This window comes from Geotrypetes seraphini, chromosome 3 (assembly GCF_902459505.1).
Source record: "Geotrypetes seraphini chromosome 3, aGeoSer1.1, whole genome shotgun sequence".
Taxonomy (NCBI): Eukaryota; Metazoa; Chordata; class Amphibia; order Gymnophiona; family Dermophiidae; genus Geotrypetes; species Geotrypetes seraphini.
In genome coordinates this window covers 41539283-41560202 of record NC_047086.1, presented here as the reverse complement: position 1 = coordinate 41560202, position 20920 = coordinate 41539283, and the positions used below count along the sequence as shown (strand labels likewise).

At 38.1% G+C, this 20920-nt stretch overlaps 1 protein-coding gene across 1 annotated transcript in view; it reads right to left on the bottom strand.

Moving 5' to 3' along the window:
• The window catches only part of IBTK (inhibitor of Bruton tyrosine kinase), a 239787-nt gene that overhangs the window by 77857 nt on the left and 141010 nt on the right, over positions 1–20920 (bottom strand).

Here is a 20920-nt window from a genome sequence, read left to right as displayed (position 1 = left end):
TTTGTCTTGAATCCCTGGAGGATGTTTTCCCCTATAACAGACTCTGGAAGAGCGTTCCAGTTTTCTACCACTCTCTGGGTGAAGAACTTCCTTTCATTTGTACGGAATCTATCCCCTTTTAACTTTAGACTAGAGAGTGCCCTCTGGTTCTCCCTACCTTGGAGAGGGTGAACAACCTGTCTTTATCTACTAAGTCTATTCCCTTCATTATCTTGAATGTTTCAATCATGTCCCCTCTCAGTCTCCTCTTTTCAAGGGAGAAGAGGCCCAGTTTCTCCATTCTCTTACTGTACAGCAATCTCTCACCTTTATACAGTACTATCTATTTCTTAAGATATATATACTCAGAGAGTAATTTTAAAACAGAGGAAAATTGTTTGTTAGAAAATCCTGTGGCTTTATCCTACGATACTATTTTATTGGAATGTCAATGAAGAAGAAAAGTCAAATTTCTGCAAAGAATAATAAGCTATTACTTATTATGACAGGAGTTGCCATTCAGCAGATTACATTTAATTGGAAAAACTGGAATAGATTAAATTACAGTTTTTGGTGGAATTCACTATGTCATACAATTATACCAACTAGGGAAAAATGATATTTTATTCATTACAATACTCTATGACAGTGAATTCCACCAAAAACTGTAATTTAATCTATTCCAGTTTAAATTACAGTTTTTGGTGGAATTCACTGTGTCATATATATAAGATGGAAAGAATGTTAGTGTTGCAGAAAGGAAATTTTAATAATTTTCAGGAGATTTGGAGGCCATTGACAGAGTATTGTAATTAATAAAATATCATTTTCACTAGTTGGTATAAACTCCCCCGTGGGAGTGAGTTTAAGTATATATTGATGGGTTGGATTAATAGAAAATAATATATATATGTAATCACATGTGTAATAATATGGTTGGGAAGGAGGGATTTATTTTTATTTTTAATTGTGAAATTAATAATGTTAGATACTCAAGTGATATTGTATAAGTTTAACTGTTATTTTCTGACACACTTGTTGTAAGATGAAAAAATGAATAAATAATTTTTTAAAAAACCAACAAAAAAAAACAAACCGAGGAAAATGTTTATGAACAACTTGAAAAACTGAAGGTGGACAAAGCAATGGGACCAGATGGGATCCATCCCAGGATACTGAGGGAGCTCAGAGAGGTTCTGGCGGGTCCTATTAAAGGCTTGTTATATTTTCCCAATCTATAGAAAAAGCTAGTTGTACAAGAGCATACAAGAGTATGTACAAGAGAATAATTAGTGTGGGATAGGGGGATATAAGATGTGAATTTTACTTGATTCGTTGTTATAGTAAGGGATGGGAGGGAGAGGGAGTTCTTTTATATACTTATGAATCTGTTGTTAAGATTGTCTAGTGATTTGTTTGAGTTCTTTGACATAATATTATACACTTGTTGTAAGAATTAAAAATGAATAAAGATAACTTTTTAGATTCAATTTCATCTTTATTCATTTTTAGTTCTTGCAACAAGTGTATAATATTATGGTATAAATTGTTATATGGATTTTTAAATAAAAAAAAAGAAAACTGGACTTAGGGATATTTGGAGTATTGAGATTGGACAGACAATTTCTGCTTCTCAATGGCCACGATTTTGGTCCTGGAGATTAAGGTCTACAAGGTCAGCATCTATGAATCAAACATGGATGTTCTTGTTACATAGAGTGTTATGGACCCCTACGCGCCTGCAAAAGATAGATAATACTAGATCCAATAGATGCTGGCATTGTAGAATAGAAGTAGGGACGTTAGATCATTTAATTTTTTTCTGTCCCTGTGTAAATACCTTTTGGAATTTAATTTGGCCCCAAATTAATAAGTTATTAGAAAATCATGTAGGAAATGCCAAATATCTGCAGCAAACAATAAATTATTGTTGATTCTTACGGGAGTGGGAATTCAACAGATAACAACTAATTGGAAAGACTGTTCTAGATTGAATTGTAATTTTTGGTGGAACTCAGTTTGTCATATGTATAAGATGGAAAGATTTCTTGCGATACAGAGGGGGTATTTTAAAAGATTTCAAGAGGTGTGGAGGCCATTAATTGAATATTATAACGAGTAAAGTTTATTCTTTTTCCTTAGGGGATAATATATAGAAATGGGATGGGATGGGAGGGATAGGGAGGGAAAAATATTGGAAATATGTTGTTATGAAAAATAAGGAGATATATGTAATAGGATGGGATATTTATTGTTGTGCATTACTGGGTATAATAAAATGTTTAAAGTGTTTGAGGAAGAAGGATGGGGGGAGGGACAGATTTCATGTCAGATTAATTGTATTATCAAAAAGGGATGTATAATTATATATAAATTTGGAAGGAATATTTTATTGATATGGAAAAGGGTGGGAGGTGGGGGGGGAATAAAAACATGTATAATAATATTGTTTAAGAATGCCAAGTGTGTTATGTAAATTAATTGTAATAATACTGTACACTTGTTGAAAGAAATAAAAAGGAATAAAGATTTAAAAAAAAAAAAAGAAAATCATGTAGGACTCTCATATGACACCATACTATTTGGCACTGCAATGAGAACTCAGAGTCCGATCTCAGCAAATAATAATAAGCTGCTATTAATATTGACAGGAGTCGCCATGCAACAAATAACTCAAAATTGGAAGGACTATACCAAATTAAATTATACATTCTGGTGGAACTCTGTCTGTCATATATACAAAATGGAAAAAGTAATAGCGTTACAACAAGGGAATCTTCATAATTTTAAGAAAATATGGCAACCATTGACTAATTATTCTACTGATCAGATTTCTTAGCACATTGGTAGTAGATATATAGGATTGGGGAGGGATTTGTATAATTTTTGGAAATAAGAATTGAAAAAAGGGGAGGGATTTATTATTTATGATATGATGTATTGATTGTAATTACAAATGTTATGTAATAATTAATTATATTATATGTGAATTAATTGCTGTAAGAATGGAAAATTAATAAATTTAAAATTAAAAAAAAAAAAAAGATACAAAGAAAAATAAAAAAATTAAAAAAAAAATGAATAAAGATTTGGAAAAAAAAAAAGAAAAGAATAAGCTAGTTGCTCCTATTATATGTTAAATACAAATTGTGTATAAATTATATATGGAAAAGGAGGAAAAGACCTCAAGTGTTCTAGGAATTTAGGAAAACTTCCTTCCCAGTTCCTAATACGGAGCTATCATTGGTCAGAAAAACCTCCAAAACCTGTATGGTATCAAATACCATATTTTTCTCTCCTTAAGAGTCACTTTTTTGAGGGGCGTGGCTTTGGAGCGGAACTAAATGGCTGGGTAGTGGAGTTGCTCTGTGAAGACAAGCTATTTGACAGAGATCATAGCCAGAAAAAATTCAAATTTCACTCTGAAAAGTGAGGTAGAGGTGGATAATGGCTTCAGGAAAGCAAAACAAAAATTTGACGGCGGGAAGCAGCTCAGGAAGCGGGAAGCGATCGAAACTTGATACGGCTTCACCGATGTCAGTTCCGTTGCCGCCGGAGGATGTAGAAAATAAAGACATAATGAAGGAAATACAGGCGGTAAAGGAAATAGTATTGGAATGCGCTAAAAATATAAAAGAAGTGAAAGAAGAGGTGGTATGTTTATCAAATAAACTGCAAGCAATGGAATTGAAAGTGGATCAAATTGAGAAAAGAGTGGAAAAGTGTGAGGAGGAAAGTATAAAGCACATGGAACACAGTAAGGAAATTGAAGCACTGAAAAGGGAGCTGGAAGATTTGTCCAATAGGGAACGAAGGAGCAATTTAAGGGTGCTTGGGGTCCCGGAGGGAATTGAAAAGTCGGATCTGATTGGATTTTTGATTAATTTTTTGCCCAAGGTGCTCCCGATGCAAAACAAGTTTCCATTGGAAATAGAACGTGCACACAGGGTCCCAACGAGATTATCAAACAGCCAAAAAGGACCACGTCCACTGATCTTTAAGCTACTTAGATATCAACATGTAGCTGAAATAATTAAATTAGCTAAAGATAATAAAAACTTAAAGTGTCAGGATTCAAAGATTTACATAGTGCCTGACTTTGCCAGAGCAACAGCACAAAAGAGAAAGCAGCTATTAGACCTGAGACCACAGCTGAGAAGTCTGGGAGCTAGATATGGGCTCATATACCCGGCAACTATGCGGGTCACTTATAAAAATAAAACTTTGAATTTTGATACTGCAGATAAACTTAAGGAGTTTTTGGAGCAGTGTGAATCACCAATGGCTACTTAATAGAGACTTGGATGGAAGTATTTGTGTTCTTGGTTGAAATGTTTATTTTTGTTTGGAAATTTCTATGTTAAAGGAAGAAAAAAGAAAAAAAAAGAGTTAATAGGATTCTGAAGGCATGGTTGCAGTTGGATTTCAAATACATTCCACATTCTATCTTGTCATGAGGCAAATGGAATGTAGCCTGCAAGAGTATAAGAGATGCAATATTACAGACCTTTAAAAGGACAGAGGTTAATAAGATGGATTGTACTGACTTGCTGTTTGGACAGACAGACTGAGAAACGATAGAGGATTGTGCAAAACAGATTGAAGGAAATAAGTTCTAAATAGTATTGAGAAGATATAAACTACAAGCAAGAGGACATTAAATAGAATGGATCTGCAAGCAAGATGAGAGTTAGACTGTGACTTTGTAAGCCTTACAATTTTAATTTGCATAAAAGGGGAAGTCAGCTGTGATATATGGAATAAGACATTGTAATGGAAATTCTCTAAATGCAGCAGAGGATTTTTTGAAGATGGTTCTGGTATATAGTTGGCCTGACCTTAAAATAAAAATGACAGAGCTACGATGGTCAAAAAAAAAAAAAAAAGGAACAGGGTTTGTATATGTAGAATGTGAAGGATCTATGATTGGCACCACAAGTTTGAAATTGTGGTCATTGTACATCTTTATGCAAAACAATTGGAAAGGAGATTTAAGGTGGATCAAAAGATGAGACTGAGAATGTATAAACAGTAGTGTGAGAGGATAGAATTTGATATGGATCTGCAAGCAAGAGGAGATTTGAAATGAGACTTTATGAGACATATAGCATCTTATTACAAGAAAAGGAAATTTGTTGTTATGTATGGACTATAGTTTTAAAATTGCAAATCTATTAATGCAACAAGAGTCATAATATTGTTGTTTGGGATAAAAATTGGTCTGAACTTAATATAAATAATGGTGGATATACGAGGAGATTAAAAAAAAAAAAAAAAAAAATTAATTAGAAGTTTTGGTAAAAGCGAAGGATGTAGGAAAGTTTGGATGTTATAATATAAAGCATATGATATAAGAGAATGTTGTGAATGGAGTGGAAATTAAAAGGGTAGCAAATATGCTAGTGTGGAAATGGGTATGGAATGTTAGGAGGGTTATGTTAAAGGGATAAAAATTGTTGTTTTGGGGAATTTATTGACTTTTTGAATAGGAAAAGTTAGGAAAAAAGATTTCCATTATATATTTAATAATATTTAAAAGTGATATTTAACTTGAGGGAATGTGATGTAATCTGACATGAAAGATGGATGTGGTTTGGATGAATGTAATTTTAAAATTTGGTGTGATTATTTATGTATTTCAATAATATCTTAATGGAAATGAGTGAGTAGAGAAGGGAGGGTTCATGAGAGATGGGGGAAAGGAAAGGAAAGGAAAAAAAAAAAAAAAGAGGTAATCCTTGATAAAGAAGTCTTGTGTGATAAAATGATATTCATTTTAATATGATAATGATCTGGCTAATGGTTTTAAAATTATAAATATAGCTTGTGGGGAGTTTATCTATTGCCTAGTCAAGGTGTGCGTTTCAAAGTTGGCAAGTAATTTAAGGGAGGGATGGGAGGGGGAGGGGATTAAGAATATGGGAAGGGGTATAGGGGAGGGGATGGGTTCTAATAATAATTTTAAAAAGGGGAAAAGAGGTTATAATATTGATGTGAAGAATATTATTGATTATTGTTTTGATTTGATATAATGACTTTAAAAATTTTTTCAATAAATGTTAATGGTCTCAACCACCCGATAAAAAGGAAAAAAGTATTGCTATATTTAAAAAAACAAAATGCGGATGTCTATTTCATACAGGAGACTCACCTTAATGGAGATGAATCAAAAAAGCTAATTGGTAATTGGGTGAGAGATTGCTTTTTTGCACCGGCGGTGGGGAAAAAAGCTGGGGTAGCAATTTTAATAAATAAAAAATGTTCAGCAGGATTTAATATGGTGAAAGCAGATAAATTAGGAAGATGGGTGCATGTGAACATGAGTATGGGCAATAATACTGTGGCGCTATTTAATATGTACGTACCTAATTCGAATCAAATTGAATATTTTAAAACTCTACAACCAATAATTTTACCACTGGCTGCTAATAATTTGATAGTAGCAGGAGATTTTAATGCTGTTGTGGACCCTTTATTGGATAAAAAACCTAGTAAAATTTTAAAATCTTTAGGGTTGGATAATTTTATAAATTCTTGCAATTTAAAAGATATATGGAGAATTCTTCATTTTAATGATCGAGATTTTTCGTTTTATTCACATGTTCATAAATCTTTTTCTAGAATTGATTATATTCTTGTTTCTGATGGGCTAATACAAGATGTTACACAAGCCTCTATAGAACCAATAATTTTATCATATCATGGAGGAGTGTGGATTTCTTTAAATTTTAATGACCCGGATAATGGTAGGCCTGTATGGAGATTTAATAATGCATTGCTTGCATATCCAAAATTTTGTGAAGAATTTCAATTAAAAATGGATGAATATTTTCAAAATAATATTACAGAGGAAATATCTACAGAAATAATATGGGATGCTTTTAAAGCAACGATGAGAGGGCAAATTATATCATTTTCAGCTTATTCTAAAAAACAATTAAATAAGCAATTTACGGAACTGGAACACGAAATAAAAGATTTAGAATTAAAATTGATTAATAAGTGGGAGAATTCTACGTTGCAAACTTTATTAAAAGCAAAATATAAATATAATGAGATTTCTTCTAATTTGGCTAAAAAAAATATTATGTGTCAGCAAGCTTTGTATTATGGTAGTTCAAATAAGGCGGGAAGATTATTGGCTAATTATCTTAAAGTGAAAAAAAGAAAGATGAAATTGAATGCAATAAAAGATGAAAAGGGTGAAACTCATTTTCAGATTGGTCCTATTTTAAAACAGTTTTTAAATTATTATAAAAACCTGTATTCTTCTGAGTCTTATTTAAATAAAGAAAAAGATGGTATAGTGTTTTTAAATAATATTGAAGGTCCGAAGATTCCTGATCATATAAAAAGAAGTTTGGAAAATCCAATATCTTTACAAGAATTACAAACAGCATTGAAATCTCTTAGAATAGGGACCGCTCCAGGTGGGTGATGGTTTTACGGTAGAGTTTTATAAAGCATTTCAAAATACTCTTTTACTCTCATTTATTAAATTTATATCAGAATCAACTAAAGAAAGGTTGTATATCAGGCACTATGGCAGAATCATTAACTATTGTTTTGCCGAAGCCAAATAAAGATCCCATGTTGGTTTCAAATTACAGGCCTATTTTCATTGATAAATGTAGATGGTAAATTATTAGCCAAACTTTTGGCTACACGTTTGGCAAAAGCTCTTCCTCACATAGTTGGTATGCATCAAACAGGGTTTGTTGCTCAGAGACACACTCTTCTAATAACACCAGATTGGCATTGCAAATGTTATATTTAACAAAAGAAATTGGAGATCCGGCTTTTTCTGTGTCTCTAGATGCAGAGAAAGCTTTTGATCGTGTGGAATGACATTTATGTATCAGGCCATGGAGTGGTTTGGTATTGGTTCGGGATTTAAACAAATGATTAAAACTCTGTATAGCTCTCCTGTTGCTAGATTATATATCAATAATAATTTTTCTGATTGTTTTAAATTGCAAAGGGGAGTTAGACAGGGATGTCCTTTGGTCTCCTTTACTTTTTGATATAGTGCTTGAACCCTTATTATTAGCTATTCAACAAGAGGAGGAGATACAGGGTATACCGCATAAAGATAAAGAATATAAAGTTTCTGCATATGCGGATGATATATTACTTCATTTGAGGAATCCGGAAACAACCATTCCAAATTTATTGGTTTTGATTGAAAGATTTGGAAAGTTTTCAGGATATAAAATAAATTGGACTAAATCAGAAGTTCTTCCTTTAAATGTGCATTGCACAAAAGGATTATTTGACTCATTACCTTTTATTTGGAAAGAAGAAGGAATAAAATACTTAGTATATGGATAAAAACACGCTTGATGAGACAATTATAATGAATGAAAAAAGTTTATTGCAAAAAGTAACAGAGTTATGTGAGCAATGGAATCCTTTACATTTATCTTGGTGGGGAAGAGTTCAAACTGTCAAAATGATGATATTGCCTGTGGTTTGTTATCAAATGGGAATGATACCAGTTTTTTTTTCAGGGGTCTTTTTACAAAAAGTTAAATAATATTCTTAGTAAATTTATTTGGCTGGGTAAAGCTGTAAGAATTGCTCTAGTGACTTTACAAAAACCAATTGAGGAGGGAGGGGTAAATTTTCCAAATTTTTATAGGTTTCATCAATCCTATATATTGCGCCAAGGTATGTATTGGGTCCTCCCAGAACTCATAGAGAAGCTTCCAGATTGGTTATGGTTGGAGTGGCAGCTCATGTCTCCTATCAGGCTTCGTCATCTGCTTAGCATTAAAATGCCTAGAATAAGGAAAACCAATAGGATATTAATGGACACATGGACAACATTAAAGTATGTAAACAACTTAACTCCTATTACTATTCAAAAATCTACTTGTCAAAATATATGGCTGAACTCCAAGATACAAATAGGCGGTTTTATGATTGTCTGGAAGGATTGGATTGAAGCAGGAATACGTACTTTAGATGATGTTATTAATGATGGTAAGCTGCTGGAGTTTTCACAATTGCAACATAAATTTGGACTTAATAAAAAACAAAGTTATAAGTGGTTGCAATTGAAGCAGGCTATTCAGGCAGGGTTCCCTGAATGGAAGTCTTTAAATACTCATTTTACTCTAGAATTCTTATGCTTCCAGGCAGATTTTATGGGTCACCAGGCCGCACAGTGGTATAAAACATTATCTGGATATTTAAATAAAAAACCAAGGACTGTACTAGAGATATTTGGAGCATTGAGATTAAGCATCAAATTAATGCATCTCAATGGCCACGTATTTGGTCTTGGAGGATAAGATGTACAATGTCTGCGTCTATGAGGCAAACATGGTTTTTCCTGTTGCATAGAGCACCCCTGTTCGCTTACAAAAATTGGATTGCTCTAAGTCTAATAGATGTTGGCATTGTCATCTTGAGGCTGGAACTCTAGATCATTTATTATTTTATTGTCCTTTTATTAATAATTTTTGGAAATTGATCTGGGGTCAAATAAATTGTATGTTAGAGAATCCTGTGGCCCTATCATATGACACCAATTTTGTTTGGAATGTCTATGAGGGCCAAAAGTCAAATTTCATCGAATAATAACAAACTGTTAATGATTTTAACAGGAGTTGCCATCCAACATATAACACATAACTGGAAAGACTATAGAGGATTGAATTATTGTTTCTGGTGGAGTTCGGTTTGTCAGGTGTATGAAATGGAAAAAAACATTGGCAATCAAGAGAGGGTTATTATAAGAAATTTAAAGAGGTGTGGAGACCATTAATTGAGTATTATAATAAATAAATAATTATATTTATCCCCATTAAATATATGTAGGGGGAGGAGGGATGGGTGGGTTTTATGACATTATGAGGGGTAATATATGGAAAGGGAGGGAGGGGAGATAGTTTATGGTATAAAATGAATGTAGAGTTTCAAGTGAAGAATGTATAGTATGACTTGAATTATTGTACACTTGTTTGCATAATGTAAAAACGAATAAAGATATTTAAAAAAAAAAAAAAAAAAGAGTCACTTTTTCAACCCCCAAAAAGGGGGTGGAAATTAGGGTGCGTCTTAAGGGGCGAATACCCTCCCACCCACCCCCACCACCTTTTTTTTCATTCTGGTGCCCTCCCTCGCTGGACATGGCTGTCTGCCTGGTCTCCGCGAGCAGTGACTGATGACACAGCTGCCTCCAGTCCTATTCTTTTCCCTTGCGGCAGAGCGGCGCACAAGGCTACCTGCCCAGTCCCTCGCTGCTTCCCGCGAGTGCAGGACCGGGCAGGCAGCTTTTTGCGCCACAAGGACAATGAAGAGGACTCAGCGGCAGCTGCAACAGCAGCCACTGCTCACGGGGACCAGGCAGCCGCGTCCAGCGTGGGAGGACGCCAGAATGATAAAAAAGGTAACGGGGGGAGGGCAGGGAGGCTGGGGCCTGCCCTGCCAAATTAAAAATATGTATGGAGGAGAGGCCGGGGCAGGGGCCTGCATGCCCTGCTGAATTAAAAATAGGAAGGGAGCAGGGAGAGGACGGGCCTGCCTAAGGAGAGGTCTGGGAGGAGGGGGCTGCCTGCGAGGGGGAGGCCTGCCTGCGTGCCCTGTCTCTACCTGTCTGCCAGTCACTAGGCCTGCCTGCCCTGTCCTTGTCCCGGCCTACCACTAGATCACCAGAAGGGGGACAGGGTACAGAGCTTGGCAAGGAGTGTGGGGTTGGGTGCAGAGCCTGGCAGGGAGAATTTGGTTCAGAATGTTATTTTTCTCATTTTCCTTCTCTAAATCTAGGGTGAATCTTATGGTCAGGCGCATCTTATGGAGCGAAAAATACGGTAATTGTTTTATAAATGCAATTTATGCTTTAAGTTCAATGTTATAATTTAGAAATTAGTTTTTGTAGGTTTTTAGTAAATTTTTGTAAATCCAATAATGGCGTTCACTTAGCTGAAAAGTGCTGGGAAATACTATAGAACTAACACATTGGCAATAGTACAAACTGTGTTCATATAAAGATGGACCCCTGTCGCTCTATGGAGCTTCCCCATTTCACAAACTGTGCTTCTTCAGAAGCTTAAAAGGTCAATCTGATATGTGCCGAGTATCATTTCCTTTGAACAGTCATTGCTGTTCTCAATGATGAATGTCCTTTTTATCCGCTGCATCAGCGTTCTTTTGGGTAGTATTATTTTTTTTATTTTGGGGGGGGTAGTATTGTTTAGAATTTATATTTTTCCCACAGGTTGCATACAAGCACATATCTATTTGTCATTATTTGTATGTGTGTGATAATTTATGAGGCACATATGTGCAAAAAAAATAAAAAAAAAATCCTTTTATAAAACTACCCCTAACTGCCTCAGTAACCAATGTGAGACGTACTCATTTTCAACACTGAGTACCCTTAACACTTTTAAAGTTCACTGTCCTTTGTATAAACATCAGTATTGCCAGTACTTCCATTCTTTGGCATTAAACAGCAGCCTACACTTTTATGGACTGTAATAGGTGGTTCATATAAAAATTAATTACCGGTAATCATTTTGTACAGTTCAAATTATGTAATAAATTTTTGCAACTGCTTTTTTTATGAGTCATTGAAAAGCCATGATACAAAAAATGTAGTATTGTATAGAAGAATCCATTAGTCATTTTCTTATTACAGGGGTGAGAAATAGCAATTGTTAAACTGGAACATAGCCATTTATTTATTTGGGATTCAGCTCACAGTTTTTAAATAACAATTCAAGGTGAGTTTCATTCAGACTCAATACCATACCATATCATACTATATCAACTCTTGTATCCCACAAATGTCAGCTAGGAATCATTGCAGCTTATACAATATTAGAATTGCTACAGAGACATAGATATTACAAAGAAACTTCATGGAAGATATCATGCAGGAGACTGCATGGGAAAGGGTCAATGCATTGAGGAAAAAAGGTGAGCTTTCAATAAGAACATAAGAACATAAGAAATGCCTCCGCTGGGTCAGACCCGAGGTCCATCGCGCCCAGCAGTCCGCTCACGCGGCGGCCCAACAGGTCCAGGACCTGTGCAGTAAATTTCTATCTATACCCCTCTATCCCCTTTCCCAGCAGGAATTTGTCCAAACCTTTCTTAAACCCCAGTACTGTACTCTGCCCTATAACTTCCTCTGGAATTGTATTCCAGGTGTCCACCACACGTTGTGTAAAGAAGAACTTCCTAGCATTAGTTTTGAATTTGCCTCCTTTCAACTTTTCCGAATGCCCTCTTGTTTTTTTATTTTCTGAAAGTTTGAAGAATCTGTCCCTCTCTACTCTCTCTATGCCCTTCATGATCTTGTAAGTCTCTATCATATCCCCTCTTAATCTTCTCTTTTCTAGGGAAAAGAGTCCCAGTTTTTCCAATCTCTCAGCATATGAAAGGTTTTCCATCCCCTTAATCAGTCGTGTTGCTCTCCTCTGAACTCTCTCGAGCAATGCCATATCCTTTTTAAGGTACGGTGACCAATACTGGACGCAGTACTCAAGATGTGCCCGATACAGCGGCAGGATAACTTCTTTCGTTCTGGTTGTAATACCTTTCTTGATTATACCTAGCATTCTATTCGCTCTCTTAGCGGCAGCTGCGCACTGTGCTGTCGGCTTCATTGTCATGTCCACCATCACCCCCAAGTCCCTTTCTTGTGCACTCTCATTCAAAAACTTCCCTCCCATCACATAATTATACCTCGAGTTTTTGCTTCCCACATGCAATACTTTACACTTCCCAACATTGAATTTCATCTGCCATCTCTCTGCCCATTCCCCTAGTTTGTCCAAGTCTCTTTGCAATTCTTCGCAGTCCTCCTTTGTCCGAGCTCTACTAAATAGTTTGGTGTCGTCCGCAAATTTTATTATCTCACACTTCGTCCCTGTTTCTAGATCATTTATGAATATGTTAAAAAGCAGCGGCCCGAGCACCGAGCCCTGCGGAACACCACTCGTGACCTTTCTCCAGTCTGAGTAGTGGCCCTTCACCCCTACCCTCTGTTTCCTACCTTCTAACCAGTTTCTGATCCATCTATGCACGTCTCCGTCCACCCCATGGTTCTTCAGTTTCCGGAGTAGACGTTCATGAGGCACCTTGTCAAAGGCTTTCTGGAAATCTAGGTATATGATGTCTATGGGGTCTCCTCTGTCCATTTGTTTGTTAATTCCTTCGAAGAAGTGCAGTAAGTTAGTCAGGCACGATCTTCCCCTGCAGAAACCATGTTGGCTGGTTTTCAGAAGTTCGTTTCTTTCAAAATGTTTATCGATGTTTTCTTTTATCAGTGCTTCCGCCATTTTCCCCGGAACCGAGGTCAGACTCACCGGTCTGTAGTTTCCCGGGTCCCCTCTTGATCCCTTTTTAAAGATGGGCGTTACGTTGGCTATCTTCCAATCCTCCGGAATCACACCTGTTTTCAGAGATAGGTTGCAAATTTGCTGCAGTAGTTCAACAAACATCCACATCCAATGTTTCCTGAATTGGATGTGGATGTTTGTTGAAGGCTGCCTGGGAGGTTGTTCCAGATTCTGGGCCTCTGAACTCAAAGATGGTCTCAAAGAGAGCCTTCCTTCGAACATGGCCTGCAGAGAGGGGGGGGGGGGGGTAGTTTCCATCATTGGATTGTCCTTGAGTTGTGGAAGGATTGTGTGGCTTGGATGGCGGATGTGAGTCCAGATATGTCCTATCCCAAAAGGTTTATAAACTTTTACCTGAGATAATGGAGGATTAAGTGACTTGCCAGAGATCACAGTCTCAGCCTGCTTCTGAAAGGCATTGGTAGCTTCTAACTAAAGCAGCCAATACCCTCAAACTAATGCGATATCTCTCTAGGACTTTCCTCTCCTGGAAAATCCTAGAAGACAGACTGATTGATAAGAAACAAGAGACCACTTTGGGCAAGAAAGAAAGCACTGTATCTTCCTAAGAAGACAAAGATCATTATAATGCCTCTATATCACTCCATGGTGCAATCTTAGTTCAAGTACTGTGTGTAATTCCTGGTTGCCATATCTCAAAAAAAAGATATATCAGAACTAGAAAAAGACAGGGGACCAAAATTATTAAGCAGATAGAACTCTTCACATATAAGGAAAGCTTAAGACATTAGGGCTCTTCAGATTGGAGAAGAGAGAGCTAAGGGGGAATATGATAGAGGTCTACAAAATTTTGAAAAAAGTAGAATGGGTAAACGTGAATTGATTGTTGTTTTTTTTTATAATTTCTTTATTCATTTTTAAACTTATATCAAGTGTACAGTAAGTATCAACCAAATATAATACATCACTTGAAAAATTTTCAATATCATACACCAAGAAGATTTAACCCCCACCCCCCTCCCAAATTCATATACAACTAATATATACCACATGAAAATAATATCTTACGACAATCATCTATATATTCTTAATGGAAAAACAAGAAATCCCCCCTTTTACTCTATCAAAAAGTACAGACCAGGGAAAATTCCATGAAGTTTCAAGGTAATACTTTTATAATGAACAGGAAAATATTTCTTCACTCATCACTCACGGAATATTTAAGCTCTGGAACTCATTACCAGAGGATGTGGTAACACAGTTAAGAGTTTTTGGGTTAAAAAAAAGTTTGAACAAGTTCCTGGAGAAAAAGTCCATAATCTGCTACTAAGATAGACAAGAACATGGAATATTGCCATTCTTTAGGATTCTTTAGGAAACAGGAACATGGAATATTGCCATTCTTTAGGATTCTTCTGGGTACTTATGAATTAAATTGGCCATTATTGGAAGCAGGACAGTGAATTAGATGGCCATCATACAACAGGACATAAGACTCCAATACTTGCCTGGCCAAGCAAATAGCCATCAAGAACACTGCCTTAAATGAAAGATCTTTCTGTGATTCTGGCTGTAACGGCTCAAAAAGGGATTTTTAAAAAAAAAAAAAATTCTTTATTCATTTTTATAGCTTACAACAAATGCATCAGGAAATAACATTTGAACTTGAAAACATCACTTGGTTTTCTATCATTATCAACTTAGATTAATAATATTTAATTCCTCCCACCCACCCCTACCATATCATATGCAATCACGTATATCATATAATAATAATAATAATAATAATTGTATACTTATATACCGCCAGACCAGAAATGGTTCTACTAATCTAAACATTTAATAAAAGATTAGAAATCCTCCATCCCCCCCTCATTTGCAATTGTACTATTAAGGGAAAAATGTTATCTACTCATTACAATAATCTGTTAATGGTCCCCAAACATCCTTAAATTTACTAAAATTTCCTTTCTGTGTGGTTAATGTTCTTTCTATTTTATACTAGTGTTTAAGCCCGTTACATTAACGGGTGCTAGTAAAGCACAGTTACTTACTGTAACAGGTGTTATCCAGGGACAGCAGGCAGATATTCTTGACTGATGGGTGGACAGCACCAACGGAGCCCCGGTACGGACAATTTTAGAGTGATTGCACTCTAAGAACTTGGAAAGTTCTAGCAGGCCGCACCGCGCACGTGCGAGTGCCTTCCAGCCCGACGGAGGCGCGCGGTCCCCAGTTAGGATAAGCCAGCTAAGAAGCCAACCCGGGGAGGTGGGAGGGACGCAAGAATATCTGCCTGCTGTCCCTGGATAACACCTGTTACGGTAAGTAACTGTGCTTTATCCCAGGACAAGCAGGCAGCATATTCTTGACTGATGGGTGACCTCCAAGCTAACAAAAAGAGGGATGGAGGGAAGGTTGGCCATTAGGAAAACAAATTTTGCAAAACAGATTGGCCGAAGTGTCCATCCCGTCTAGAGAATGCATCCAGACAATAATGAGATGTAAAAGTATGAACTGAGGACCAAGTAGCAGCCTTGCAGATTTCCTCAAAAGGAGTGGAACGGAGGAAAGCCACAGATGCTGCCATAGCTCGAACTCTATGGGCTGTGACAGAACCTTCCAGTGTCAGTCCGGTCTGAGCATAACAGAATGAAATGCACGCTGCAAGCCAATTGGACAACATACGTTTAGAAACAGGACGTCCCAAGTTATTCGGATCAAAGGACAGAAAGAGTTGTGGAGATGATCTGTGGGGCTTAGTACGGTCTAAATAGTAAGCTAAAACCCGCTTACAGTCCAAAGTATGCAGAGCCTGTTCTCCCGAATGAGAGTGAGGTTTCGGAAAGAAGACAGGCAGAACAATGGATTGGTTGAGATGGAATTCAGAGACAACCTTAGGGAGAAACTTTGGATGAGTACGCAGAACCACCTTGTCGTGATGAAAGACTATAAAAGGTGGATCCGCAACTAGTGCATGTAGCTCACTGACCCTCCGGGCAGAGGTAAGAGCAATAAGGAAGACCACTTTCCAAGTGAGGAACTTGAAAGGAGCTGTAGACAAAGGTTCAAACGGAGGCTTCATTAGGGCGGAGAGAACCACATTGAGATCCCAGACTACAGGAGGAGCTTTAAGAGGTGGTTTCACATTGAAAAGACATTACATTACATTACATTACATTAGTGATTTCTATTCCGCTTGTGCCTTGCGGTTCTAAGCGGATTACAAGTTAGAGGACTGGACATTTCTAGTAGCATTGCAGTACATGTAATCAAGAGTGTGTCCAGTTACAATTGTTAGTCTGGACTTTTCCAGGAGAAATTGATAGCAGGTAGTAGATAGTGATAGGTTGTTTAGACGAATAGAGATAATACTGTTCGGATTCAGGGTGTTTCTGGTGGTGGTGATGGAGGTGGTCGTGAGAACATTTTCTAATACTTTTGTGAGGTTATGATGATGGGAAGTGTTTTTTGAAGAGATGAGTTTTGATTTCTTTTCGGAATACTTTAATGTCTGTAGATTTGGTCAGTAGATTGGTGATGGTAGTATCGATCTTTGCTGCCTGTGTCGCTAAAAGGCTGTCGTATAGTTTCTTTCGTCGTGTTCCTTTGAGAGGGGGGTGAGTGAATAGGCTCTGAGTTCTCCTTAGTCTGTGTGAGAGGTTACGGTGTAGTCTGTTATTTAGGTAGCTGGGGGCTGTTCCATGTATTACTTTGTATAGTAGACAATAGAATTTGAACTGGGATCTTGCTTTTATTGGTAGCCAGTGTGAGTCTAGGTATGCTTTGGTGATGTGGTCATATTTGCCGAGTGAGTAGATGATTCTGAGGGCTGTGTTCTGAACTGTCTGTAATTGTTTTATCATGTAGTTTGGGCATGATAGGTATAGGCTGTTACAGTAATCTACAATACTTAGTACTAGGGATTGTACTACTATCTTGTATTGATCTTTGTTGAAGAATTTTCTTATTTTTCTTAGGTTATGTATTGTGAAGAAAGCTCTTTGGATGATTTTGTGGATTTGAGACTGCATTGTGCAGTTTCTGTCTAGTTGTATTCCCAGGATCTTGAGTGTACTTTGCATTGGGTACTTGATTGTATTTAGTACTAGTTCTGTGAGAGATGGTTTTTTTTCCTTCTCTAGTAGTAGGAATTTAGTTTTTTCCGAGTTCAGTTTTAGTTTATGACTTGACATCCATTTTTCTACCGTTTCCATTATTATTTTCAGGTGGTTTGTGGATAATGGGTCTTGAATGTTAAAGGGGAGGAGGATAGTTATGTCATCCGCGTAGCTGAATGATACTGTGTTTAGGGCGTCTAGGGTTATGCCTAGGGATGCTATGAAGAGGTTAAATAATATGGGTGATAATGGTGATCCTTGTGGTACTCCACATGGGTTTGACCATGGGTCGGATATGTGCTCTTTTGATTTGACTTTGTATGTTCGTGTTTTGAGGAAGCTTCGGAACCATTTGTGAACATTACCTGAGATTCCTATTGCGTCTAATGTCTGGAGTAGCGTGTGATGGTCAACTAGGTCGAATGCCGCAGAAGATCGAGTTGAATGAGAAGCAGCTTGTTTCCTTTGCTGAGGTGTTGTCGGACAATGTCTAATAGTGATACCAGTAGAGTTTCTGTGCTATGGTTGGATCTGAATCCGGATTGTGATGGATGTAGTATGTGATGGTCTTCAAGGTAGTTGGAGAGGTGTTGTGCGACAAGGCCTTCTGTTATTTTAATGTATAGTGGGATTGAAGCGATTGGTCTATAGTTTGCAGGATTATCTATAGGACCTTTGGGATCTTTTAGGATAGGTGTAATTATGATTTCTCCTAATTCCGGTGGGAAATGACTTTCACTTAATGTTGTTTGAAGCCATAGTGTGAGGCTAGCTTTAAATTTGGTGGAAGCTGTTGCTAGTAGGTATGAGGGACAGTTGTTTAAGTCACATGAGGATTTGCTGTATTTTTTGTAAAGCCTGTCCAAGTCTGACCATTGTATCTTTGGGAAGTTTGTCCATATCCTGTCTGCTGGGATTGCTTCATCTGTTTGGGATTGATTCGTATTTCTTCTATGTTGGTTCTTGAGTTGTTGAATGTGGATCTGGTTGTGATGATTTTGTGTTTGAAATGATCTGCTAATTGGGTGGCTGTGGGAGTTTGGTTTCCTTGGGTGGCGAGAAATGGTTTGGTATCAGTGAGATTTCTTACGATGTTAAAAAGTATTCTTGTGTCTGGTTTTTCGGTGCTGATGAGTTTGGAGTAGTAGTTTTTTCGTTTTTCCTTCAGTTTGGTATTGTATTGTTTGATTAGGATTTTCCATTCATCTTTGATGTGATTGTGTTTTTGTTTTTTCCATGTCCTTTCTAATTGTCTGCATTTTCTTTTTAGTTGTAGAAGTTCGTCGTCGAACCATTTATTAGATGGTCTGTCTATTTTGTTTTTGTTTTTTATTGGAGCTAGTTCGTTTAGTGTAGATTCACTGAGGGTCCGCCAACTGTTTATGAATTCTTTGGGGTTATTGGGGTCGATTTCGGGGTCGACTGTGTTCCAGAATGTGTGAGGTTCGATTTTCGGTCTGATCTTGATGAGTGATTTCTTTGGGATGGGCTTGTTGTTATTTTGAGCCCAATTGATGGTGAATGAATATTTGTAGTGATCTGACCATAGTGTAGGGTGCCAGGACCCGTTTGAGATGTAGATGTTTTGTTCGTTTTGATTTGGAGATGAATAAGCTGCTATATCGAGTTGATGACCTTTTTCGTGTGTGGGTTCTGGGTTGAGAATTTGATAGGATAAAGTGTTGAGGTATGAGAGTATATCTGTTGTTTGTTTGGATGATTGATCTTCTAAGTGGAGATTTAAGTCTCCGAGGATCAAGTTATGTGTGGAGGAGAGTGAGTTCTGGAAGATGAATTCTTCAAGTTCTTGTTTTGAGGTGTTCCATTTACCTGGTGTAATGTAGCAAATAAGACAGTTCAGGTTTCCATTGAGTGATTTGTCAGATATTTGGCAGGCTAGCAGATCTAGATAAGGGGTGGAGTGCTTGGTTAGTACGTCGATGTTGAGATTGTTTTTTGTTATGATTGCTAGACCTCCTCCTCTTCTGTTTTCTCGACATACTAATTCAAGTTTATATCCTTTGGGGCAGAATTCTGTGATGCTTGGATCTGATTCAGAGGTGAGCCATGTTTCGGTTAGGAAGAGACAGCCTAGATTGTCTTTGGTCAGCCAATCTTTGATTAATTCTGCCTTTGGGCTGACGGATCTGATGTTCATATATGCGCAAACAATTGTAGTGTATTTTGTGGTGGGGGTAGTGGTTGTATAGATGATAGTTCTTGGTGAGGTTTGGTATTTTTGTGTGTTTGAGTTAGGCTTTGGTGGTGGTCTTTTTCCCCAGATGGTGGGGATGCTGGCTTGGCTGGATATTGGGCATGGAGTTAGCGTTCTAGTGGTATGCAGTTTTCTGGTATGTTGAACAGGTCTGTGTGTTGTTGGTAGGATAGGGATGGTTTGTAATTGGTAGCCTGTGGTTTTCCATTTTGCTATAAATGTGGCAATTAGTATGAGGGCAAGAATGAGGTTGGGTGTACGCAGTGCCATTTTTTTTATTTATTTATTTTTTTTAATATTTGTGAAGACTGAGGTTTAGTAGTTATTTGAGATGATTATAGGAGTGGATGTATGGGTTTTGTTCAGAGTTCGCTGGAGAGGTGGCTGGAGAGGCAGGGGCTCTAATAGAGAGCAGAGTCCTCCTGCTTGCACCGCGTCGGGCGGAGGAGGGAGGGACAAGATGGCAGAAACTTCCTCCTTCCTCTGCCTAGGAAGTCGCTGGGAGGGGGGAGGCTTTCGGTGGCCCTCAAGGGCTGAAGAAAAAATCCGACTCAAAAGTCGGGTTGCGTCGGTGATCCCCGGTGGCTGGAAACGGCAGGGGCTCTATGAGAGAGCAGAGTCCTCCTGCTTGCACGGCGTCGGGCGGAGGAAGGAGGGACAAGATGGCAGAAACTTCCTCCTTCCTCTGCCTAGGAAGTCGCTGGGAGGGGGGAGGCTTTCGGTGGCCCTCAAGGGCTGAAGAAAAAAATCCGACTCAAAAGTCGGGTTGCGTCGGTGATCCCCGGTGGCTGGAAACGGCAGGGGCTCTATGAGAGAGCAGAGTCCTCCTGCTTGCACGGCGTCGGGCGGAGGAAGGAGGGACAAGAGGGCAGAAACTTCCTCCTTCCTCTGCCTAGGAAGTCGCTGGGAGGGGGGAGGCTTTCGGTGGCCCTCAAGGGCTGAAGAAAAAATCCGACTCAAAAGTCGGGTTGCGTCGGTGATCCCCGGTGGCTGGAAACGGCAGGGGCTCTATGAGAGAGCAGAGTCCTCCTGCTTGCACGGCGTCGGGCGGAGGAAGGAGGGACAAGATGGCAGAAACTTCCTCCTTCCTCTGCCTAGGAAGTCGCTGGGAGGGGGGAGGCTTTCGGTGGCCCTCAAGGGCTGAAGAAAAAAATCCGACTCAAAAGTCGGGTTGCGTCGGTGATCCCCGGTGGCTGGAAACGGCAGGGGCTCTATGAGAGAGCAGAGTCCTCCTGCTTGCACGGCGTCGGGCGGAGGAAGGAGGGACAAGATGGCAGAAACTTCCTCCT